The sequence below is a fragment of the Amblyomma maculatum genome, chromosome 7 (assembly GCF_055883805.1).
Source record: "Amblyomma maculatum isolate TAMU_Amacu chromosome 7, ASM5588380v1, whole genome shotgun sequence".
In the NCBI taxonomy this organism is placed as follows: Eukaryota; Metazoa; Arthropoda; class Arachnida; order Ixodida; family Ixodidae; genus Amblyomma; species Amblyomma maculatum.
This window is the reverse complement of record NC_139350.1, coordinates 68,521,220-68,548,132: the sequence shown is the minus strand read 5'-3', so window position 1 is coordinate 68,548,132 and position 26,913 is coordinate 68,521,220.

Genomic DNA, 26,913 nt, shown 5'->3' with positions numbered 1-26,913 from the left:
TTTCTTGGCTGAGCCATCAAAGTACCTTTAAGAAATACAAATTGTATCCACCATGGTTCGACGTTCGATAGTCTCGTGAGCGACAAATGTCTTGGCAGAGGGGGCATAGCTGCCGGTTGTGAACGCACTGGCATCCAAAGTCCAAAAGCTAGGCAAGAATGAAGGGGATTAATTATTTAATCATTAAAGTGCGGGCAAGGTCTCCAAGAAACTGTAACAGGCGAATTCAGGGCGTTCAATAAAAATTGCTGGCGCATACGTTTGAAAAACTCTACGATATTTTCGGTCGGAAAACATGCACGACAGATTTTGAGGGAGCATAAATATTAATTAAAATGAGTATATAATATATTAATGGATTCGAACCAAAGAGAAGAGGTAGCAAGCATACAATAAAGAAAATAAAGTAAGAAGAAAGACAACACGGGGTAAAGGATAGACGAACAGAGGAGCAGAATTTCGCAAACAAAATACGCAATGGGCGCTTCTTGTTTAAAGCAAGTAGCTTTTATAACCAGTACTGTGGCCAGTTTTGTGCGTTACATTGCAATGCAATGTAATACATTGCAGTACGTACCGACGTGCTTTGAGACCCTCGCCTCTAAACCATTTTTAGGTACTTACCTAAAACGTTTTCAATCAATCTCTTCGTCCTGTGTAATCTTTATGGAGGAACGGGTCCCTAGTTTGCAAATATTATTTATGCATACTGTCAGCATGAGCCAAGACAGGAGTTGCAGGATATGTACAATAACAATATCACATATAAATCGTTTATATAAGATAAGTGCGATAAGTCATTGCCCACAGCTCCCTCTCACGGACGGTATAATATAAACAACCAGGCATATATATATTCCAGCCATGCACTCCGGCACTTGAGAACTTCGTCTGCCCATCTAAAATTCCAAAAAAAAAAACTACTTCGATATTTCTGATATGGTTCAAATCACCCTGGAAGATGCGCATCGCAATGAGTACCAGTGTTTACCAGGCGAGGCCTGTTTTTTGTGGACGCATTGCCGTAAGAAGCCTCATTTACATTCGTGAATGTTCTCTCCGATTCGCTCGTATTTTGACGTCGTGTGCACTTTTAACAACTCTGTTTCTGAAAGCTACGAAAAGTACCATCTTCTCACAGATATACATCATCAGCGTGCAACCATCAACGTGCAATCAGACGTGCAACCAATGGTGCAGAGGGAATATTTGATTGATGCACAAAGCGAACGTATATATCAAGGGCAGTTATGTAGAACGAAATGAAGCAGATGGTTTACACGGTATGAAGGAGCACTGAAAAGAGTAAAGCCTCAGTTAGCAGGTACAGCCAACATTTCGACAAGTTGACTTGTCTTCGTGTAATAATAGAAAAAACAACGGGAAAATGTCCATGGTACAGGCTTATGGCGGGATAAGGGTGTGAGCGCCGGATTACTTCTAAGCGCCCGGTCGCGTGGCTTGGAATGCAAAAATGTGCCCCCCACTTCGGATGCATATTGGGAAACAACTTTCTCTCCTGTCACCTAGCATTAGCCTATCGCAGTTTGCTGACCTCGTGCAGCAATAGCAAGCTTTGAGCACGTCGACTACCCGAATAGCTGTCCTAATGAATCCGCGTTAAGTTAATGAGGTGCAGCCGATTCTATACGGAGAAACATATCTGACAGTTTCATGTGGCAGAGCTAATGTCCGAAAAGTAGATAGCATTGAAAGGCACCTCATGTAAAGCAAGTGAATGCATAAGCAAGGACTTGTGTTTTGAATGAAATATTAATCCCTTATGAGGAGTAAGAAATCGAGAAGCGAGTCCATAGCCTTCGCTTAAGTGGATTCTGATCCTGTAAGTATCCCCTGATCAGTATCCCTTCCATTTCACAAAGGAAAGCTTTGTCTAAAACCTTTACTCTTGGATTTTGTGGCCCTATAATATACTGTGGCTCTCCTCTACCGCAAGTGAAGGATTTAGTAAAACAAAAACGGCATGTTTCCGATCGTAACAAAATCAGAAAATTTAGCACCACCTACCTCGAACAAATATATTACGTTCATTTTGTTTTTATAAAAATAACAAGTAGAAAAATAAGAAATAGAGGCATGATTTTATCACTGGGAGGTCTTCTGCGAAGAGAAGGTTAAACATGAGCAGACAAAGCTAAACGAGTTGTGGTCAAAACGTTGCTGAAACACCAATGTGGAGCCGCCTCGACTCACTGAATACTCATTTTGCACCTTCTTCTTCTTGAATGAGACCTTAGAATATATTCGCAGTATGATGTCTACGTTGTTTTATTCGGCACTAACTTCAGGATGGTGCTTGCGCCGTAATTTAAATGGGCATTCATGGGTCCGCACTGACACCTGGCCACTTTTTCAAGTAAAATTGTTGTTCAAGCCGACAGGGACCTTCTTTCGCTTCTTATTCTGTACTTGCAGGCATCAAATGCACATCTCCCTTAGTTCCAGCCTTTATTTGGCTCATAGACTTCTGGCGTATACAATTTCATGAGAAGCGCCCTGACAGGCGTTATCTTTTAGTTTTTAATTTCGCACGTTAGCTGTCACATGAGCCCGCCCTTCACGCTCAGAAGGTTCACATTAACTGGACATTGTTATCGCCTATTTACGATAACATTTTTCCGTCGGTGGCTTTGGAAGCATGGGCATCGACAGCGTGGCCCATTTTAAGTTTCGGAGCCAGGAAAAATTACGACCATACCTATGGAAGGCTTTCAATGCGAAAGCGTTAGCAGCTATATAACTGCAAACCTTTCCCAGTTATATCTCCTGCAATCTCGTCAGATTATAACGAAAACGGTAAGGGCGCAGAGGAGTGGGGCACGAATACTTTTCCCTAAAGAGAACTAGAAAATGGGAACAGCTTTTCATGGCGGCGAGAACATGAAATGTTCTCGCCGGCAGGCGGTATAGATAGATAACGTAGCTGGGCCCTCCTCTATCGTCTGGTGGAATGGCAGGCCGGTGTTAAATTCTCTTTCGCTCACGGATGTGTGAATGGTTGGCAGTGTGTGTGATGTCACAAGACCAGGTGGCATAGTAAAGATAGGAACAGCTGTCAGCTTAGGCATTGACTTTTATATGGAAAGCCGAGATGTACGTTAATCGAACACAGTTGGACCCTTGCATCTCCCATTTGATGCCTTGCTGCGTAGAAAAATTATGAGTATGAATGGATACCTCGAGACGATTGAATGACACTGTTCACTTCGACGCCAACGAGTAAATTGTTACGGGGGTAGTTCAGCTTGAGGGTTCAGAGAGCGGAGACGGGAGACAAGGCTTTCACAGAACAGGCCTTTCCTGCAGCAACCAGCCGACACTGCTCCAACGTCGTCGTCTCCGCCCAAACTACTCAGATTCGTCTTTTTCCTTCTTATCCGCATTTCAGCGCATGCATCGCCTAACGTAACACTACCACGCCGGCTGAAAAGCACCGTCCCGATGCGTACTAGCGTCCAAACCAGGGTCCGTGTAGTGCGGCTTGAGGCGTGCAACATGAACCGTCTCGGTGCGTGGTGTAGAATTATGTCGTGCGGGATGCAAGGGCGCAACTTCGTATGTCACTGGTGTCACTAGCCGTAAAATACCGTAAGGTCCTGTATAACGGGGCAAAAGTTTTTCCGAGAGGCCTGCGCGACGAGCTGGGATCCAAAGCAGGACGAGAGACCCCGAAGAATACTGGGTGTTGCGATGACAGAAATCATAGCGACGTTTCTGGGAGTGCTAGGAGGCTGCCAGGTCTCTGAGTGTAGAAAGCCAACACAATGCGTGGTGGTCAGTGACTACTGTGAATGGCCGGCCATACAAGTAAGGGCGGAACTTCGTAATGGCCCAAACTAGGGCTAAGCACTCACGTTCAGTTATGGAGTAATTCTGTTCGGCCTCAGAGAGGAGTCGGCTGACATAGGCGATGACGCGAGAGGAACCGAGTTGACGTTGTGCGAGAACAGCACCAATCCCATGACCACTTGCGTCGGTGCGTACTTCTGTGGGCGCTGACGAATTGAAGTGAGCCAACACTGGCGGGCCGGTGAGGTGGCCAACAAGAGCTGCGAAGGCGGCCGCTTGTTCGTGGCCCTAGGAAAAGGAGACCTCTTTTTTCAGAAGCTGCGTAAGTGGACGGGAGACCTCCGTGAAGTTTAGTACAAATTGCCGGAAATACGAGCAAAGTCCGAGGAAGCTACGCACGTCGCTGCGAGATTTCGGTGTAGGAAAACCACTTACAGCGCGAATGTTGTCGGGGTCCGGCTGGATGCCATGGGTGTTGACCAAATGTCCTCCTTGAGTTCCCGGCAAACAAAGCTACACTTCTTGAGTTCAACTGAAGGCCAGCTCTTCGGAAGACGCCAAGAATAGCCGAAACACGAAGGAGGTGGCCCTCAAAGGTTGATGAAAATACGATGACATCATCGAGGTAGCACATACATGTGGTCCATTTGAACCCGCGTAGTAAGGAGTCAATGCGCACGAAGGTCGCAGGAGCATTACATAAGCCCAAAGGCACCACCTTGAATTCGTAGAGGCCACCCGGGGTGACAAAAGCCGTCTTTTCACGATATCTTTCGTCAACAGAGATCTGCCAATATCCGGAACGGATATCGATGGAGGAGAAGTATTTGGCACCATGCAGGCAGTCGAGGGCGTCATCGATCCGTCGAAGAGAGTACACGTGTCTTTCTTTGTTATCTTGTTTAGGTGTCGATAATGTACGCAAAACCTCCAGCTGTTGTCTTTCTTTCTGACGAGTACCACCGGAGATGCCCAGGGGCTGCTCGACGGCTCAATAATGTTGCTGGCCAACATTTTCTCCACTTCTTCCTGAATGATCTGGCGTTCGGAAACAGCAACTATGTAAGGCCGTCGGTCAATAGGGCGGGCATCTCCAGTATCGATGCGATGTGTGACGACGGACGTTTGGCCCAGGGATCCGTGACCGAAATCAAAAATGTCGCTGTATGACCGCAAAAGGCCGGCAAGGGCACTGACATATTCGGGGCGCAGGTCAGAGGCAACCATGGCTGAGATGCGGTCCTCCGGACTATGTGACGGGACAGGTTGGGCAGGTGCCTCGGCGTGACGGTCGCACAGCACTGCAGATATAATAAAGCTGGAAAAAGGTGATAGCTCGGCAAGAAAAATGCCCTCCGGGAGAACTTGCGAAGACATGCTGAAGTTCAGTACGGGAATATAGGTGAGGTGATTCGCGACGTGTACTATGTTATGAGGTAGGACGATGTTGCGCTGTAGAGTGACGTTGGTGATGGGGTTGACAACGTAGTTGCCGTCAGGCAGGGAAGGGGAGGGTGACATGGGCACGTATACTGCCGCCTCGGGAGGTAGGCGAGTAAATGTACTGCAGCGGAGACGAGGCTGGGAATGGTCAGCACTAGGGCTAGGCATAAAATTCCGGAAGAACAGTCAATGAGGGCGGAATGGGCTGTTAAAAAGTCTAGGCCTAAAATGACGTCTTGAGAAGAAGTAGTAAGGACGGCGAAGAGCACAGGGACGTGGTAGCCGGCGAAGCTAACGCGCGCAGTGCGCATTCCGATGATGGTAGCACTGTTGCCATCAGCAACACGAACTAGAGGTGTTAGCGGTCGTAAGAACTTTTTTGAGGCGCTGGCGGAACTAAGAACTAAGGACTGAAATATTGGCTCCAGTGTCAATGAGAGCGGGCACAGGGACCATATCTACGAGGACATTGATCAGGTTGCGGCTTGGTGTGATGGTCGAAACACAGTTGGCTGTCCGGGTTGGTAACGCAGCGTCACGTCCGTGCGCTGCGTTGCCTTGTTTCCCGAGTAAGGGCCTTGTTACGTCTGGGACAAGCTGCGGCGAGAAGTAGGTGATCGGGAAAGGTGGGCTTGAGGCGATGGCGAACGGCTGGGACGACGGGCTTGCTCAATGTTCTCGGTACGAGGCTGTGCTTGGGTGACAAACTCGCCGTGGTGCATAGTAGTCATGGCGAACAGGGCTGTAATAGGGGCGAGAGGGGGGAGCCGGGCGGCTGCGGCAATAGCGGGACGTATGGCCAGCCCGACAACAGACAAAGCAGATAGGTCTATCGTCAGAAGTGCGCCACTCCGCAGGATTGCGGGTAGGGTAGCGCGGTGTGTAGGGCGGTCTTGTGGCAGCAGCAGCAACCACTGGTATTGGCTGTGGTGCAGGGGGTGGCGTGGTAGGATTGGAGACGAGGCCCACATTCGCGAATTCTTGGAGGACGACAGCCTGTATCATAGCTATTGTTGGCTCTGGAGAAGGTGATGTAAGTGTGACAGGAGTCAAGGCCTCGATTTCCCTACGGACGATAGTAGTGAGGTTGTTCTGACTTCAAAGCTGCTGCAAAGTGGGCAGATCGTCACATGTGGAGGTAGCCGCCGTGTCGGGAAGGCGCTCAAACCGATGGAAGATGCGACGCTGCTTCGCCTGTTCGAAACGGTGACAGACTTGTAGGACTGCGTCCACCGTAGAGCCGTCTTTGCAGAGAAGTATGTTGAATGCATCATCAGCGATACCCTTAAGTATATGGCCCACTTATCATCTTCGGTCATAGAGGTGTTTACCTTTCGACACAGGGAGAGGACGTCTTGTATGTAGGCGAGGTAGAATTCGGTTGACAATTGAGCACGAGTAGCCAGGTCTTTTTTGGCTGTTAGAGCTCGCCCAGTCTGCTTGCCAAACAAGTCCTGAAGTTTTTGTTTGCAGATGTCCCAAGTGGGCATCTCCTGTTCGTGGTTGGTAAACCAGGTCTTCGCCGTTCCCGCTAGGTAGAAGATGATGTCGGCAAGCATTATACTAGCATCCCACCGGTTGTTCTTGCTGCACCTTTCGTATTCATCGAGCAAATCTTCAACATCCGTCTTGTCTTCACCGCTAAAAATAGACGGATGGCGGATTTTGGTTAAGACCAAGGGGGCAGGTGGCGTTTGCGTAGCTGGTGATGCGTCCTGGGATGCCATGCTTACTGGGGCAGTCGGTGGGGTGAGCTCGGGGAGATGGCGTCCACTGCGTAAATCCAGGTTTCTGGCGCGGAAATACGAGGAGCTGTGGCAAGGGGATTGAAAGCGCCTCCACCAAGATGTTACGGGGGTAGTTCAGCTTGAGGGTTCAGAGAGCGAAGACGGGAGACAAGGCTTTCACAGAACAGGCCTTTCCAACAGGCACCAGCTGACACCGCTCCAACGTCGTCGTCTTCGCCCAAACTACACCGATTCGTCTTTTTCTTTCTTATCCGCATATCAGCGCATGCATCGCCTAACGTAACAATATTAACGTCGCATTGAGCGCAAGAGCTTAACTTGAAAGAAATCTCGACGGCTACAGGACATCCCATTCGGTATAAGTCACCTATATTGAAACTGGCACCGCACAATGAATGATGCAGAGACGAACATTACGCATTTGATATTGCTTTATTCTGGGGGTGATATAACTGTTCGGCATCATTTAGAAAAGTAACTCCGTCCTGAGTATTCAGCATAATTCTCAATCATCTCCTATATGTGAATTTTCCTTTGTGATTTCAAGCGCTGACCTCGTAGAACGAGCCTAGATGGGATGTACAGTGATAAGGTACCGCGACAGATTCCCTTAAAAAGCAACGGTTTCGAAAATAAAATCACAAACATGCCATAATTTAGCAGGCATGTACTTCGGCAGTGTAATTTCACATCTAGTTCTTATCGCAACTGTTCTCATCGCCAGCCACTGGGGAATCGCACGAAGCTTACACAATATACGAAATCGACCGCGCCAGTACATAAATACCGCCAGTGCACTTTCCTATATTTCCCACGTAGGTGAGAGCAATATGCTGCTGAAACGTTTGTTGAAACCTTAAACGTGACTTCGGGAACTGCTCAAAATCCAGAAACAAAAAGTTCTAATTCCAAAGCGGCACACCTATATATCGCGTCGGAACTAAAAAACACTTTTTTTTTCTTTCATTTTAAAAGTCTTCCTTCATTTCGACAAATTTCGTCCCCGTAAAAGATCAGACTCTCAGTGCGCTATGGAAGGTAGCTCAGGCTGTTTTAATCCAGACAAACGAGCAGACCCGAAATGTTAGTGTTCTCTGTCGCTGGCGTGGTATGCGCCACCCTAGCTGTGATCCTTTTAAGGGGAACTCTTCTTCAATCTTCTGAAATTATGAACGATAGTGCAAGGGTACAGATGAGTCGGTACACGTATACTTCTCCCTAATGAGGACGACATGGTTGGAAGATCGTAGCGTAGACTGAAAGCAATTTTTGGGGTTTAGTGTGCAAGCGCATCTGCTTCCCTCCAGTTGACGTTCCCACATCTGCGTGTTGCCGATTCACTATTTGGATGTACTTCGTTGTTTTCTTACAGATAGCATGGTGGTTGGTGTCTATGTAGCTATTCTGAGTGGTCTAATGAGGAGTCAAGAATTCTGCAAATACAGGCTTTTCTTAAGAAGCGCCAAAGTATTTATACCGGCAATGGCATCGCGGACAGCGTAGAGCTCCTTCATAAGTGGATCTGAGCTGCCAGAGATATTTGCACGGTGTGTTAGCTCGTTGCACGTCTGGAAAGGAATAGCTGTCCTACCACTCTGACCGCGGCGTCGCGTAAGCGAGACGTGCGTGGGCTTATATAACCAGAGTTCGAGGTGTCTGCTTCTCTTTACGGCGTTGTCGCGGCGCAGTTATTGCCCTGTATATTCGAGGAGGGGATCTGAAATCATTAAAACATTAGACAAATGGGAATCATAAGGTAACAACGGTACTCAAGCCTCTATTACGGCATTTATGATTGCAAATAAATACGCTGAACCGAAAACAGGGGCAATTAGATTAGAATGAAACCAGTCGCCACCGGATAGAGAGTCACACACGATTGCCCTTAGCCATCGAGGCATGTTCGTTAGACTAGTGGTGAATAAAATATCCAAGAATATAAAATATCCCTACGGGTTTGCGAACCAATGTACAAATTAGCCTCCGATGCAAAGAACGTATAGATTAAAGCAATCGCGTCATACACTCATGGCGAAGCTTAAATATTTATTTCTCGAATTATCCTTTCTACTTGTGCTCTCATGTAATTATATGCGGCTGCGTCGGGGGCACCACAATTTTCCTACGTTTGCCTTATTGCCTGCCGCTGTTCAAAGACTTTTGTGTAGCTGCTCGCGTTTGTGAATGATCGCTACGGTTGTTATTTGGGTGGAGTCAAGATCATATGCGCGACTACGTTCCATTGCGTTGCATTGGTGCACATCAAGCATTAAGCCACCATTTTGGTTAAGATTTTCAGCAGGTTTGACATTCCGAGAACAATTTTCTTTTCCTGATTTCAGGTGTATTGAATTTATACCATATACAACAAAATCACTCCTATTCAGCACAGGGTCTTCTTTGGCATATGGGTTATATTGAGCCATTGTTTCTACCATGAACTAGACCTCTGTTAAGGGAGTAAATTCACCCTGGTCCCGCCATATGGCTGCAAAGGAAAGTTATGCAGCTTTTCGAGAAATATTGTAGTAGAATAAAAATTTGTCCTCGATTGGAATTCACATCTGAAACATTTGACGATCCGCTAAATTATGTTGTACCTTTCGTGACCTTTCAATAGCGTTCACCGTCAGCATCACCGTCAGTAGCTAACACTATAATCGATGCTGATGCTGACGGTGAAAACGTTTTCTGACCAGATGGCGCGCTTGTTCTGCACGCTGAACATAAGTGGCGACGTCGACGTCAAGTTCAGTCTCACTTTTAAGGGGGTCCAAGGGGAGCATAGCGTCCAGCTAGGTAGTAACATGGGCCCGTATTCTGAGTTTGCGTCATTATCGAATTGTCGCTATCTCACGTGACCTCGAGTCATCTGATTGGTAGAAACGCCGGAACAAGATGTTGCCACCTCTTCCAGCCTCCCATTCCGTGGAGTGGCAACACCCGGTTCCGACGTTTCGACCAACCAGATAGCTCAAGGTCACGGGAGATAACGACACTTCAATAACGACGCAAACTTTGAATACAAGCCCTGGAGAGCGTAGACTGATTCAAAAGGAGTGAGCCGCGTCATTTTTTGCTGCGCAGTATATACACGAATGTTGCGTATGGAAGAATTTAGTCCCATGTTTTGTGCTCGACATCAACATAGATTGAAAGCATGTCGGTCAAGGTCCTGTTGAGACGTTCCACCAGGCAATTTGTCTCCGGGTGGTAGGCCGTTGTACGTCTATGGCTGGTGTGCGTGAGCTTCAGTACAGCCTGAGTGAAGCAGGCCGTAAATGCAGCTCCACGGTCGGTAATGATAGCTGCAGGAGCGCAATGACGCAGGACGTAGTTTTGGACATAGAATTCGGCGACTTCAACAGCAGTGCCGCTTGCAAGTGAAGCGATTGTAGCGTACCGTGTCAAGTAATCCGTCGCGACTACATTTTACCGTTTTCCAGTGGACAACTTCGGAAAAGGGCCGAGGAGGTCTATGCAATTTGCTGAAAAGGGGTTTTTCGGAGTGCTATGGGTTGTATAGAAAGACAGCAGGATTCAGATGAGGAGGTTTGCGCCGTTAGCAGTCACGGCGTGTTGTTACGTATTTATGCAATGACGACAGTAAATTGGGTCCGTAATACTTCAGCCGAATCTTTGCAGTGTGCGACTGACCCCCAAGTGACCGGTGGAGTGTTCATCATGGCAAGCGCTCAAGATTTTGGAAAGCAACTGGGATGGCACAACAAGCCGAAACGTCTGCTTGGTGCTTACAAAGTTGCGCTTGTGGAGTACTCTACGCCACACAGTGAAGGACCGCATCCCATGACGAATCACACGAGGTACAATACCATTAAAACCCTCCAGGAGTTCAATGCGTAGTCCCAACTCAGAGCCTGTCCGTTGAAGCCGCGCCACAAGGGAGACGCTAACGGCACAAAGACTACGGCAATCTACGATGATGTCTTGCGTAGCTGGCTCCACGGACGCCCGTGATAAACCCTCCGTCGGTCACTTAGAAGAACGTCCTCTATTCCTTCCGATTGCGGTCACTCTTCTTCTACCTCTAACATGCGTCAACATTGTTGCCAAAGATCTGGAAAGCCCTGAAACATTTGAACTCTCGACACTTCTAGCATCCCACTTTTGAAATTGCGAGCTATTAACTGAATACCGTTCTGGTACACTAACCTAGGCTCTTGTTTATTATTGCGATATCAATACTGCGCCAGGTTTTGAGCCGTCGCGTGGTCCCGGCAGAGGCCACGCTTGACCTTGAACAGCCGAGGAGGACGAGGAGCAGAAGAAGACGAAGAAGGAGACTGGTAACTTACGCTCTCGCGTCATACTCTTAAAGTATGAGCTTAAGTGTCCCCAGTAAAGTAGCACCTTACACTGATATGGCGTGATAGGGTACTAATGTAGCAGGTAAAAGAAGCTTTCGCCTTTGCTATCGCAATTCAACTAAGGTTAACCAGAGTTAAACCACACCTGATTTTCTTCCTTAGGATAGTTGCTGCAATGAACCCTTACAGACGCACGGAGACACGACAAACGCCATGAAGATATGTTCTTTTTCTCCAAAATGTATGACTGTCTTGGCAAATGGCCCCCAATATACAAATTCTGAATTTTTAATGAAATAAAAAGTTGGAACCTGGTACCATTGCCTGGAACTCCTCGAGTCAACATGAAATTAGCGGCAGATAATTTCTTTCTTAGAGCACCCTTCTAGTCTAAGTGTACTGATGTTTTGCTGCTATTTATAAAAATATAGTTTGCGCTAAAGGTAGACTATTAATGAGTTCTGTTCTCACCTGGAACGAACCCTACTTGAACGTTAGAGCAAAATATTTCAATAAAACTGCAGCAAACATATGAGTGAATAATTGTGTACTGTTACACAATAGCTTATTTTTTTTACAAGATGGCAGGAACAGAACGTATCTGTAAACCTGAAGAAAAAGCATTAACAGGTAAATTATATGAAATTAAAAGGTAGCCTCTTTTTTAAATAAATACTATAAACATAAAATCTGTGGACTTACAGAAATTGATTGACAGCGAAACCTGTGACATCAGAACTAGCTTGTTTTTTAACAAAAAAAAACTAGGAAACTTAGAATTCAGTTGAAATTAAGACAACACGCTAACAGAAAATATTGGCAAAACTACAGAGAAATTTGAAACAGAAAACAAATGGGGACAACACAGTTATGCCATTAAATTTGCCATGAACGTTCAGATTAGACACAAACGTTTTTACAGTGGAACCGCTAAACGATAACTTAAACGACACATGTAAATATATCACATAACTCTCTAAGGGCTGCGCGTAACGTCGAACATGAAAAAGAAACTTTCAGGAAGGGAACCACCATTTCTTGTATGCACCTTATTTCTCTAATGCAGCCATGCTTTGTTTACCTAATTTGTCTCTCTTCCACGTACAGTCGGAAGCAGCCTTGTCTAGAGCGCGCCGACAGTGCTCCTCGGAGCAAGTCAGCGCCATCTAACGTTAGCCTCTGGGTTTGAGTTATGCGTCCCATGCGCATGCGTGGCCAAAATAAAGCAGTGCGTGCTCGTGGGTTCTCGGCCTCATTTCCATTCAGTGATTGCGCTTCATGCCGCCAGGACCACGCTTTATGATATGTAACAGCGGCCTGAAAACCAACTCGTTTCGCTCGAATCACGAAGCGGCTCGGCATGCGCAATGTGATATCGGGCGATCGCTCGCATCAAAAGCAAGTGCAAGTGATAGTGGATGATCGCGCGCTTAAAACACCATGACAAATAGTGCGAGAATTGGGCCTAGTTGGCTGTTTGGTGTCTGTTTTCGTCCTGTCCGTATAAGGGTGCGACCACGCACCATGCGTTTCAGGCGTCCCGTTTGATGGCGTGTTTTGGGGCTGGGTTATAACCTTTAAGGGACACAGCATTTGGCATCCCTACAGATATAGAAATTTGAATTCCTCCACTATAGAGTACAGGGGCGATGAGTGGTGCGCATGCAGGAACGCGTATTATTCCGCTATCAGTCGCGCTTGTTTGCCTGGCCGTCTCGTTGCACTCGAGAAACACGGCGTCATCGCGACGCTCTAGCTACCCTTACAACCTCCCAAATAAGGGTGCCTCAATGGAGAGAGCGAGCGCGCATCGAGGCACCGTATCACAAATGCAGTCAATGCGATCCTAGTGGCAAGAAAAGTAGTCGCAAGGCAGGGACTGGATGAGGACGCGACGAGCAGGTATCCTTCTGATTTCCCGCGCATGCGCACGGGACGCATAGCTCAAACCCAGAACCTAACGTTAGATGTCATTGACTTGCTCCGCAGAGCCCCGTCGGCGCGCTCTAGACAAGGCTGCTCACGATTGTACACTTCCGACATGGAACATAATGGCTCTATTGTGAAGTTGTTCGAAAATGTCCGTGACGTGAAATTATTGGACTATGATCATGCATCAAGGCGTAGAGCGCTGCCCATTACCTGCTGATTCAAGCGGTGGCCCTTACGTCAGCCTTGGATATTACCGCCAATTATGCAAAATCTGCAGGCGTAGTGCTTTCCACAACAAAATCACGTTGACGTCTGCCTCCACCACTGCGGATTGTATATAAGCGATCAATAGAGAGGCTATAAGAACCATCAGTTGTCTTCCCCGTATCAGATCGATCATACCACTTCAAGAGAATGCTCAACTTAGCACACCAGCTATGATAGTGCAGTAGCGGCTTGATGCTCGTAGCCTTAAGGCCACCCTTGGCACTCACCGTGAGCACTCCGATATACTCTCCTCGCCACCGATACCTTTTCTCTATGGAAGTTTGTTCAGATGAGCAACAATAAACCTACGAATCTTCATTGACCAACGTCGTCTTATGTGGCATCGCCATTTCGTGGACAGATCACGCAACAAAATATTCACCCGTCCCACGGCTCGACCATTATACATGTACACTTCACCATCATGGCCGTGAAGCGACAATCGAAGTTTACTGTCTCTGCAATCCTGCACCTAATTAGACGTCCTAATTTCAATTCGCAGAACTACATTTTTTCTGTGTTGATATGGTTGCCGTCCAAGAAGCTCTCCGCTCTCTAGCCGCCGTTACTTCGCTGCCTCCTGCCAAAATTGCCATCCGCAAGAACGGCTTTCAGTTAACACTTCTGCTCTTTTCCGTCGGTCAGAGCCCAAAAATTTGCAGAATATAAATCGCCTAGCAGCTCGAATTCCGCAAACAATCCCAATTGAGTTGTTCTCAAGCGACTTACTCGGTTCAGAATGCTCAGAATGTTCTCCAACCCGCATAGCGAAACACCTATATCAACGCCAAGGTTCCACAGTATGACTGATGCTTCCCTCCAGTAATTTTCTACAAAGTTCATTCTCTTCAGAAGGGTTAAATCCTCTCTTAACGTTGTAATTCGGCTGTGTTGAAGCAGGAGGCGTCGAAGCAGATGATGATGAAATATATTCACAGTACTTACAAAAATACAAAGGCAAACTACAAGTGACGGTAGGAATGCCACACGAAGGAGATAAACTGTAACCTACAAAGAAAAACAATCCCCCAGAGAGTTACTCTTTACAAAACCTTACTTCTAGACTGAGCATCTCAGTTAAAGCGTTAGTGCTGTAGACTTACGTGTTACGTACGGAGCCTCAAGCTAGACTGAATTCTCTTTGGTCGCTATCACTTGTTCCTTCGTAGTCAAAGAGATAGGGGCGGCGATTTTCGGTAGTCTCTCTTTAGTGCCAGTTAACCAGTCAAAAAGGCCGTGCAGGGCTGGTACTGCCTTATGGGTCGAGCTCAGCCTCGTACCGAGGGCCCCGCTTACAAAACAGCTATCAAACATAGACGACATTGCTACTCTCTCCGGTGGGAGGGTGCACGTCCTTTCCCTTCACGGGTTCAGGGTCTGCTTAACAGTTTGATTCCCCATGCCGTCGCCCCTCAACACTTCTGCGGCTTGCGAAATTTCTCACACTTGCTCGGTCCCGCTCGGCAGCCTTTAACAAAACAGGAAACCCGGGCACGCACAGACAAATGGTGGTGTTGGTAAGTCGTCTTCGTTTTTCTATTGAGCGCGGAGGCTGTTCATTATCGGTGAGAACGCGCACCGGGAAAAAGAACTACGGCCTTAAGCCTCATGCCTCCCCCCCCCCTTCTTTTTATTTTCTTGACAATTTATAACTTCTCTCTTTTTTCACTCCGCGTTCCTGTTGGCAAAGAAGAGACAATCCCTTTGCACAGCCGTTTACACTTTTGTTTCTTGAAACTTTTGAGACACACGATGGCCTAGATCAATGCCTTGCTTCTTTGAGGCTGGTGAAACGAAGAAAATGGCACCAACCTGTCCTGGAAAACATCTCGCTGCTCCGCATTATTACCACCTCCAATTTCTACCGATTGCATATTGCCACGAAGAGAGCACTGCCACGGCTACGAGCAAACGTCAGGGCAATGCTCTCGATGCTATGCAGCCTTAGGTTTCAGCGGTAGGTAATTCGTGCCGTTTCACGGTGCGAATGTCTTCAGTCATGCCAGTGCCCGGAGAGCCCTGAAACAGCAGGCTGTCTGAAAAGCAATGTCGCCTGTCGTATAAGGCGTGACAGAGGTAGGGCGCCGACATTAATTTCATGAACGCTTGGAAAAATCAAAATATACTCCACTGAAGCCTTGACAGCATTCATATTGCTAATGTCATATGAATATGTACAGATGTTTCATGCGTCTCCAGTTGAAAATTCAAATTCCATGAAACTGGTTTGAAATGAAATACTCTGGACAAGAGTTAAAATTGATTAGCACAACCATTTGAAAATTTCAAGCGGTAAAAATGTGTGAAGAAAATTACTTTATTTTAGTCGCAGTGATTCTGAATAAAAGCGTGACAGCCATCAGACGCCCCAACCAGAGTGGTTTCAAATTTGTCTTTTTTTGCTCTCTTTCTTCATAATCGGCTTGAACGACACTCTTGCTTTCATTTCAAATCAATGCTTCTTGTCGCACGAGTAAGTCGGTCATGTCACAGTAAATCACTAGGCATGCCAATCAGAGACTGCCGGCCCCCATCTTGCAGCTTGCTAGTATTAAGACAAGGCTACCGATGACAAACGAAAGATTACATTGAGAATCGAATTAAATGGGTTCTTTCATCGTTGGATACAGTGCTTGTCACCTAACATAAGCCAAGGTTTAAATAAATCAGGTGCATTACAACTGTGGGAAACCTAGCGGTACATTGTTTAAAGTAGTGGGGCGCTGCTGAGATTGTATTTAAATTGCATTCAATTTGGTAGTTCTTAAGCATCAAGTTTGCCATGTATTTACCATACAGTTTATTGTTATGTGCGAATTGTTTTAGGACATAGACTGGGTTCACAAAAATAGTATATTTGCGGGCCGTTATAAAACATATGTGAAATATAAAAGAAATATTTTGACTACGCTCGGGCTCTGTCTTATAGCGCGGCTTCTAACTTTGTATGAAACTGACGAAACAAGAGAGCGAAGCGGAATTTCCCAATGACGATTGATGAAGGGATGAATGAACGTGCCCATGTAAGGTACCGCTGCTCACTTAGGCAGGCTGCCCAGCAATACAAGCAAATAGAACTAAGGCCATCTTGTGCAACGTGATTGTGCTACTTTCTCTTCCCTGGTTTGTTGAAAATGCATTCAGCGGCACTACAATTGGTAAAGCAAGAGCATAATCACGTGGTTTACTTCACATATTACAGGCTTTCTTTAGTAGGGAAAATTCATCACGAAGAAGCATTGCCACAAATAAATTTATACGCCTTGCAGAAATATGGCAAGCTTCTTGGTTTTAAAATAAACTCTACAGTATTTGCATAATTCATCTCAGCTGACTTATTCCCGTTTAGAAATACTACGAGTAGCGTCACGCGCTGATAAGCAATACGTCGTTGTCTTCATCAATCTGCGTATCACTTACTTTAAAGTTTTGGTTTAACTGTGCGAAATGTCATGCGTGTCCGCATACCAGGGCTTTTATAGGCAATTTTTGCTTCCTCTTTCGGCTTTCTGTTCGAAATAAAAACGCATTAAAAATTGACAAATGAGATGCAGTCTACACGAGCCTTCATCATTGCTGTATTTACAGGATGATAGACTGGTGTTCACATCGCCTGATACGCGATTGACTGCGTTATTGCTTACTTACTTAGGATAGGGCTTCCTCGTTTCGTGATTATCCCTTTCGCGGGATACCTAAAGTTGCTTTGTTGATTTGTTTGCGTTGTAGCTCGATTTTATGACTCGCTTCTCATTTTGTGCATTAATGTACCGAATTTTCTTTCCCTCTACTTGTGCTAGGGAATATATTTTTTGAATTAAAAGCAATTCGGTTTAGTTAGATCGCCTTAGGTCAGCCGCTGCCGCCCTCTCACTGACGTTGTCTGCTAACGCACGTACTCTATAAGCTCCGGTTTCGCTTTCTCCGCTCGCTTGTGGGCGCTGCTACTCACCGCCTGCCCGCCTCCGGTATTGTAGCTTTTCCCGTTGGCTGTTCCCTTTTGAGTTTCAGTAGAAGTGCCTTTCTTGCGCTCAGCCTTTCCATGCGAAAAGACGAGGACAAACAAACAAGGTGTACCGGACTGGCGCCACCTCTCGTCCCAATCCTATGTGTCTTTCGAAATCGTCTTCCCCTTTTCCAGCGGCCTACCTTTGCTATATACACAAACCGACTAGGAAGCTTAAATCAAAAGTCGGGACACTTACTCCCAGCTGTTCTCAAATGTTTGAAGGAAGATAAATTGTTGCAATTTTCCGTGTGCTTCCTATGTTACTTTATATCGTAAATCAGTTCGCTTAAGGGTTCAACATCGTGTAATAGGTTCTTAGGTAGCAGAGAGGCCTTTGGAAGGCATTTACGTAGAAAGAGGCTGTTAGTTCGAAGAAAATAAGCGCAATAGTATTGTTGGGTCCTCTCCGAGATAATGCACATCTTGCGTGTGATTTTTTGAGCAGAAAATTGTAACAAAACAACATGGCTTGAAGAGATCTGCTAGGACTGTCCTTTATCACGTTGTTAATTTATTTATAACCTTGCGGTTGACATTAAGTGCTATTAAGAGGAGGAGATCAAGAGCATGTGTACGCCGACAAGGAAAGGCGTACGCCGTGTGTAGCAACGGGACAGCAAAACGTGTATGTTCGCTGTTTGGGAAGCAGTTAGTAAATTTATTTCACATTTTTACAGTTGAAAGATGGAGCATGAGTCTACGACATTTTTACCATCATCGTAAGAGCAATTGCAGACTAAATATATTTATTCGGACACGCATTCAGCAACGCTGTACGTGCCGGCTTATTTAGAGGGCTTGAAGAATATCTTTCTGGGTTTGGCTTGGTTTGGTTTAGTTTCGTTTCGTCCTTTTATGTGGGTTTAAAGTCCGAAAGCGACTCAGGCTATAAGAACCTCCGTAGTGAAGGGCTCCGGAAATTTCGACCACCTGGGCTTCTTTAACGTGCACTGATATCACACAGCACGCGGGCGCATAGCGTTTCTCCTCCATCAAAAAGCGGCCGCATGAACTAGATCCCGGACCCTTGGGAACAAAGGTCAATCACCTTAACCACTGTGCCATCGCGGCGGGGTTTCTGGATTTCGCATCTGACTTGAAAATGAGTATAACGGCCATAGTTTAGGTAATGTGTTTTTATATCATGGTAATAAAGACGTGCTTATGTGCTTACGAAACCTACATGATTAGAGCCCTGTATTTGTTGTGGTCTAGACTTGTCAAGAAATGGATGCGCCATTATACTAGTCATAAACGCTTTCTTTTAATATTTGAGTTCGACATATCGAGAAGTGAAGAAGGGTTTTGCGCAACTACTTTTACGCCTTTTTTTTCTGTTAGTATCTCCCATTTATAATATTAAGCACGACCAATGCGGACTGCAGTATTGCGACCAGGCCTTCAGACTCCTCTAGGCATTCCCGTAGCAAGTGTGGGTATCCCTCTATTAGAAACTTATTTATCTTATCGAGGCTCGCTGCGATGGCAAACAGCTCGGCTTTAATTGAATTGGTGATCACTGACTCTTGTAACAAATGGTTGCACATGACAAGGATTGAACATTACATCTTATAGGTCGAATATATAGCACTCCAGCACACGTAAAAAGCCGTTGCCGAGGTGAGAACTTACAAGGCGTCCCCTCTTCGAGTAAGGGCACCAGCAGTCAATGCGTCAGACCTAAGTGTTCACCGAAGCAAATTGACAACATATATGACGCACCACCTGCACGTCTCTCTGTACCTGTGCCACTTTTCTTGAATATGAAGCCATTTTAGACGCAATACGGCGCTTCGAAGGCAGCGGCCGTCCCCTCTCATGGTGACCGTAAAGGCCCGTTCACACTTGCGAGTCACGAAGGCCGCGAAATTGACTGTCGCATGCTGTTAGCGAGGCGTTCACCTTGACCGATGCTCACACTTGCAAAGGTGACGCGCGGGCCATTTTCCAGAATTTCGCGCGTACGAAACGAGACTTTTCAGTCGTGAATTCACCCGCAATGAGAAGTCGGGAGTAAAAATAATTTCCGTTCACTTCAGCTGCGCCGCTGATCGGTTACCAATTTGCAACCAGCAGCCCAAGGCTGGCAAAATCGAATAGCGCTCGAACGACCTGCAACTGTCGCTTTTCGACCAATGAGACCATTTTGCGACAGTCTCTTTTCGACCCAAACGGTAGCACAATCTTTGCCAGTCGCAAGTGCAAACGAGCCCTAAGAGTGGACGACTCTGTACACGGGAACACTTGTAGAATCGGTGCTCAAGAGGGAATGCGCACGTGCAAGGACTCCGCCCCCTCGCACGAGACAACCCTCTGCGAGCCCAAGTTGCTGCTTCCGCTAACCAATCTCTTCATCACAGATGTTTACGAAGTTGCTGCTCGCTTTGAGGTGTTCATTATGCCATCATTCTTAAGATATTGCACACATACTCTGCTCCCGTCATGACTCCAGTCTTGCCCCGAAAGAACATGAAATGTGGCCACAGGTGTTTACTAAATTGGTACAACTTTATTACAAGTTTGAGCGTCTTAATATCCTTTTCCAAGAAATACCTATCCCACTGATATTTCTTCAGCTTCACATATCAAGTCATAATGAGGACGTCTGCAATTATCCGCCTAGGTGTCGGCGATGGTGCTAAGTTTCATTTTTCTCGTCGCATTCTGGAGGTAAAACGTAGACGTATGCACGTGCTTGGCATGGTAATTGGTGTCTGCGGTGTTCTACGCAGTACTGGAGGCCATCTTGCCATATGCCAGAGCCTCGTCCAACCGAACATTAACCATTCTTCCGTTGTATGAACATATGTAAACCCTATCTCTGAGCACTCTTGAGATATTTACACAAAAGGTTTGCAAGAAAATCGTTCGTGTGGTCTCTCTACAAATTTGTCGATTACAAGACTGCGCTGCGTTCTGTGCAATTAAACAACCGGAAGATTAGACAGCAACCGTCAGATCTTGCCTTTTTATTTAGGTGTTTGAATCTACAGTGGCGGAGAAAAGTAGACGAAGCGGGCCATTGGCTTCAAGCATGTTTCTCTCGTCACCTGATTAGAACTGACCGAAGCGACTGTAGGTGTAGGCTGGTAGGCGACGTTAGGGCGCCTTCGCAAAGACAGAAAGCCTTATTATTTTAGAAGTAGAAAACGTGATTTAAATTCGAACAATACTGCGTGCTCCATTTACTTTTCATTACCTGGCCTGCACATTGATATCATGTACCTAGCATCTGATTAATCTTCTGGTACCTAAGAGGCCTGTAATAATCCCTCTTTTGGACGGGTCTTGGTTGACACTAAGCCTCATCTTGCAAACAATGTGTTGTAGATGCTATGATATGAAATGAGCCTGGTATATTCCAACTGGAATTTGACCATTTCACAGAAGCCTGCTGTGTTCACAGGCACTCTAACATAGTTTGATTGCTAACTTATCCTAAAATGCATTGTCGTTGTCATCGTTTCCATCATCTTCATTGATGTTATTGCCCGCATTCTTATTTCGTATTCTTTTCTTTAAATGCACCACTGTGAGGTCTATTGCTCTTAGTAGGTGCCTCACGAGGCAATGCCTAAATAATTGGCTGCAAACTTGGTTTCAAATATAGCGCGAAAAATGGGATACGTGGCCACGGAGACGGAGAAATGAAATTCTATGCTGCCCACTGTGGGAAGGCACATATCAGGGCTCCTTCCCCACCTGGCTACGGCGCGGCGCGAGGGTGAAGCGCGGCCTCTCCTCTCCAGATCACATGGCAGCCACCTTCCCCTTTCTCCCTCGACTGCTGTGGCGAGGGAGGCGCGCTGTGTGTGTTGGCTGGGTGTGGTCTCGGGGAGACGTGTATGCGTGTGTGGTGTGTGCAATCAGCTCGACAGTGCGGACCGGACGGGCAAAGTGAACGGACGCGTCCCGGAAGAGACGGACTGCTCAGGTGAACGCTGCGTTGCTTGATGCGCGCGCGCGGCCGAGGGAGCCCATTAAACGGTTAATCCTTTGGTCCTCGGTGTTCGGGTTGTTCTTGAGGCCACCACTGTGGTCTAAGCTAGCGGAGCGTTGGTTGTTCTGAGCGCGGAGCTGCAGCCCCGTAGAGAAGCCAACACCACATAGTTAAAATATTGGTTGTTGCAAGTGCAGAACACTTACCTTGATTGCTACCACACCTGTTTTTTCACTTTGAATACATCTGCTTTCTGGAGTCCCCCACGCTTCGATGTTAATGCTGTAGCAACACACTTTAACCTCGGCCTTTTTTTTCACTCATGCTCAGTTCACAGCCTTTTAAGTTATTTTATTGCAGTACCATGACATCACGGCGTAACTAGAACTCATCCGCAGCTGCTTTTTTCTTTGAGAAACTTGCTTCGTAGAGAGGGGGAACAGAAATAAATGAGAACGCTTTGTCCATTAAATAGCAGATTCTCCCTTTTTAGTTTTTTCACCTTTTACGGGCTTCTTGTTCGGCGATGCGTTCAAATGCAGCCTGTTCAAGCGCCGTTTCGAGACTCACTGACAGCTCTGAAACGCGAGAAAGCGGCCACAAAAAAAAAAGAAAAAAAAACTTTACAGCCCCACAAAAGAGGACACACTATCACTGCGCTCATCCTGTCCTATTTACCTTCTCTGACTCCACGCTGATAAATGGCGGCTGTCAGAGAAGCTTTCTCGTCTGTGTCATTATCAGCCTTCTCGTGCATTGGCGGCATGTCGGTGTTGCTTTCCCAGTAAATTACACTCGAAGTTTTCCGTAGAAATGTTCGTTTTGAACAATAGCTTCAAGAGCGGGAATGCGTCTTTCTTTTGTAACAAAATCAGTGAATAACCCGATGCCGATGTCTCTCTCCCGGTATATCAGCACATAAAGGTGTGCTAGTTTGCTTATACATGATTAAGTAGCGCAAAACACAAGACATCCAGAAACGACGAATTCCACTTTTTTCTTTCGTTTCCCCTCATCTTCTGTATGCTATAAATTACAGCAGTTTGAATAACAAGCAGGCAAATTGGTGAGCATGATGAATGAAACTGCTGCTGACATGTAGCCGATTCTTCTTTTCCTTTTATTTCTATCATCTGTTTCCGATTGAGAAAGTAGTGAGGCAAGGCTGCATACTGTCGCCCTGCCTATTTAACCTATATGCAGAGTGCATCATGATTAAGGCCAGTCTGGACGAGTCTTCAGCTGGAGTGAAGATTGCTGGAAAACGTATCAAGAACCTTAGATATGCGGATGATACCACTTTAATGGCAGAAAGTGAAGTGGAACTCAAGAGACTTCTGATGCGCGTACAAGAAGAGAATGAGAAGTTTGGGCTTAAGCTGAACATTAAAAAGACAAAGATCATGGCGTCTTGCCTTATCAAGTCCTGGAGCATCAAGGGACAAGAAGTGGAAGCTGTGACATATTTTCTCTTCTTGGGGTCCAAGATTACCCCGGAAGGAGACTGCAGCCATGAAATTAGGAGATGCCTGCTTCTGGGAAAGAGAGCCATGGTTAGCCTTGACCGCCTAGTAAAGAGCAGACATATTAGTCTGCCAACCAAGATCCGTATAACTCGTGCTATGATCTTTCCAGTTGTGATGTATGAATGCGAGAGTTGGACTGTGAAAAAGGCTGACCGCCGAAGAATTGACGCGTTTGAATTGTGGTGCTTGCGAAGACTCTTGAGAGTTCCTTGGACTGCCAGAAGCTCAAACCAGTCCATATTGTCGACCATAAACCCTGACTGCTCATTGGAGGGTCAAATTCTAAAGTTAAAGCTTAGCTACTTTGGTCATCTGATGAGAAGAGAGGAGTCGCTGGAGAAAGATTTGATGTTGGGAAAGGTTGAGGGTCCCCGGAGAAGGGGTAGGCAGCGAACGCGATGGTTAGATGGCATCCTCGAGGCGCTGCAGATGAAGTTATGTAATGTTAGGAAGATAGTGAGAGACAGGAAAGCGTAGCTTGACATTGTTCATAGGGCCACGAAGAGTGGAAAACAACTGAATGACTGTACTAAACTGATACTGCAACTTATTCAAAGGTCCAATAAATGCACTTGCAAAATTTTAAGCCAGTCTGCAGCAAAATTCATGCCGAAGTCTTTTTAACATGTTTTGAAACCACAGCTATAACGTTGGTATAAGCGCCTAGAGTATCCCGTTTGTGGTACGAAATATATTATTCTGTGTCAAACGTATGCTGCACCTTTTACACATGGGGTCCCAGGTAGCTGAGAAATAATTGTTAAGCGTTGGTAATATGGGAGCCATATAAACTGACTAAGTTAAATGACGACCTCCCGCTGTCCTAGTAAGGTCCTTCGCTAGGATGAATGACTGGAAAAAGATTCCCCGACCCGACACCAAGGAAACAAATCGCCTACATTTGCGTCATTTGCCTACTGTTCCCCTTTTAGCCCTAGAACTAAATTATAATCGTCATTATGATGAGCGCCCTTTACCATTATTTCACACAGCTTAAGCCTCATGATTTCACTGCTAAAGGTACCTTCTGTAGTGCGCACGGTGGCGCCATCTGACAAATTTTAAGCTAGCCAGAAGATTATGGTCCAGATGAGGACGTAAGGCAGAGGCGCAGGGGACAACTGAGTCATAAGCAGTAACGACTGACTGCTATAATGCACCGCAAAATATCTCCATGTGGTGCACATGAACCGGAATGCAGTTGTGGAGCGAGGTATATGGTGTGCGAAACAAGTATCTAATAATTTTTCTCCGTACTCGAGGCGATTTCTCGGGAATCGTTTTTGCAGCAAACACACCCATTTTTCCTGGCACAAGGACTACACATCAAAAGTGAGCTAATCTGCGTATCTCATATATATCTACTTTCTCACGTATCTTCCTTCTCTCTTCTAAAATCGGCAGCATAGAAATTTCCTCTTCTAGAATGAAAATATTCAGTGTTGTAAGTAGGATTTCCGGTCAGTGCTTTCACTGTCGACGCAAAACCTAGCTGAGTCGGAGGGGCATGTGGGGATACTTGAAAGTAGCGTAGGCAAGCAGCAATAAAAATATGTAATAATGCAAGACAGAATGTGCTGACGTCGAAATCATGGCTGTTTATTATCGATGAAGCGCAATATTTTAGATGGTTTTTAAAGGAAGAGCAATGTTTCGTCGGCGGCGGTGGCTCCACCCACGTTGCCGCATGTCGCTCGATAACTTTGCGCACCCATTTATTGTCCGCAACTCGCGCGCACCAATTATGGAACTGAATTTCAACCGGACGGAGAGAGAGAGTAAACTTTAATTGTTTAACGGAATAGCGTGGGTGATTTCGTCAGTCCAGGATACCATTGGCCTGGGCTGTCTCCCGGGGCCTGGTGATCAGGCTGCGCTGCTCAGAGAGACCCGTGTGAGTCAGCTCTGCCTCCCACTCTGCTTGATTGAGCGCTCTAGCTTTATATTTCTGTAACTGCTCTTTGCAGTTCCATATCATGTGAAGGATGTCGGAGACTTCATCGCATGCAGTGCATGTGTTATTTGTGAAAACTTCGGGCCAGATGTTGTGGTACTTTGCCAGGTTCGAAGAATGTCCTAGCCTATATGTTCCTCCAGGTTACTGCCTCCTGTCTGCTGAGGTCTTTGTGCGGTTCTGCGCATCGTTTTCTTTCCAATTTGAAGTACTGCATTAGTTCCCCGTGTATTGAAAGCTGCCGCCTGATTGCCTGGTGCTCTTGCCCGTCAAAGGCAGACTGAAATTGCAGCGTGGCCAGATATAAATCCCGACATATGAGGGGGTCATAAGTGTACATATTTCTTCGTCAACATAAGGAATAAGGCTATTAGCGTGTTTTAGTTTTTGTCGAAAGCATTGACTGAAAAATTATTCAATTTACTTCTCTCCAGAGATTCAGTTTATGTTTACTCATTTTGTTACTTTTCTCTTATGGCTACATTTGACACATCCGAAACTACTGATCGAGAAGATTGCAAGCCTCACGGTACTCTTTTTATAGGCAATAAATAAGGAGGAGGATGAAGTTTAGGAGGAGGGAAGGCAGGGAGGTTAACTGGTAAAAGAAACCGGTTTGCTACCCTGCACTGGGGAAGGGGGTCAGTGGATATAAAAGTGGTGGGTAAAGTCAGTATAGTCAAATCAAAGCCCTATCACGTCACATAACATCCCGTCACAGTCATATCACGTAACATAACAAAATCACAGTTTGAGTAAGATTAAATAAAATGCTTCCTAAAAGTGTTGTAGTCGGCTCAGCACCTGACATTTTCGCAATGGAAAGTTGGGAAAACAGCGCACCCAGTTTTCTCTAAGACCTCTTTAAATCAAAAACCGATTATCTAACTTTTATTATCATCGTTGTATAGTGAGTCGCTAAAATGAGCTCGAAACTCCGACGACCGTAAGGTATTGGTTTTTGTAACAATGAAAAAGTAATTTTTTTTCATCCCCTGTGGTGCGAGAAAATTTGGTGCGTTTTTTAGCACCGGAACCGAGCACGTCAAATGAAGAGAAGGCTCCGACGCGACGCACTACTTTATCTGTTGGTTAGACCTATCTCCCTATTGAATTTTAATGAGCTGCACTGCTTGTTTGCGAGCCTGAACGCAATTCTTTGTGCAGTGGCGCCGACCGCCACGTTTTCCAGGTGTCAGATGGAGGTTCGCCTCGTTTTGCAACCACACTTCGGCCCCTTTCTTCCCCTTACCCTCTGTCAAATTCATTTCTGGTAGCCTTTGACAAATTACATCACCTCTATCTCCATTTACGACGAGACACAAATTCAGCAAAACATAAGTCAACCTACTGCAATGATTGGTTCGTGTTATTCGAAGCTCGTATCACATGCGTACAATCGGAGCATACAATCGGCCGAAACATGCAAAGCACCAACGTGGCAGCAGCGGTGACTTTGCCTTTACGTTTTAGCGCAGGTACTTAAAGTCTTATTGCAGTCTAATTGCGTCACGTGTACCCAATACGAGGATGCTGTATCTTGTGTGCAGCCATACTTATAGACATATTGTCATGTTGGTAAAAAGGCGTGTGCAGGCCGCTGAGCCGGTAACACAGAGATCCCGGTGTTGGCGAAGTCCAGGGGCGTACGGTCCGAGCGCGAGAGGGGAACTTCGTCGTCGTCTGCTTCTCATGCCTTGTCTTCATCACGCTGGCATTATTATCTCCCCCGGTGAGGAAGTATCGACCCGATGTTCGATGCAATTCACGGGCTCACAAGAACGGCGTCCTGGCGTGATAAGGTTTGAGTCGAACGACGTGGACCATCTGTGGGCGTCCGGCACGACTTGATCGTGGCGCCTCGTGAGGAAGAACTTCATAGTTGAGAGCGCCAACGCGGCGCAGAACTCGGTAAGGACCGAAGTAGCGATGCAAGAGCTTTTCGCTAAGTACGCG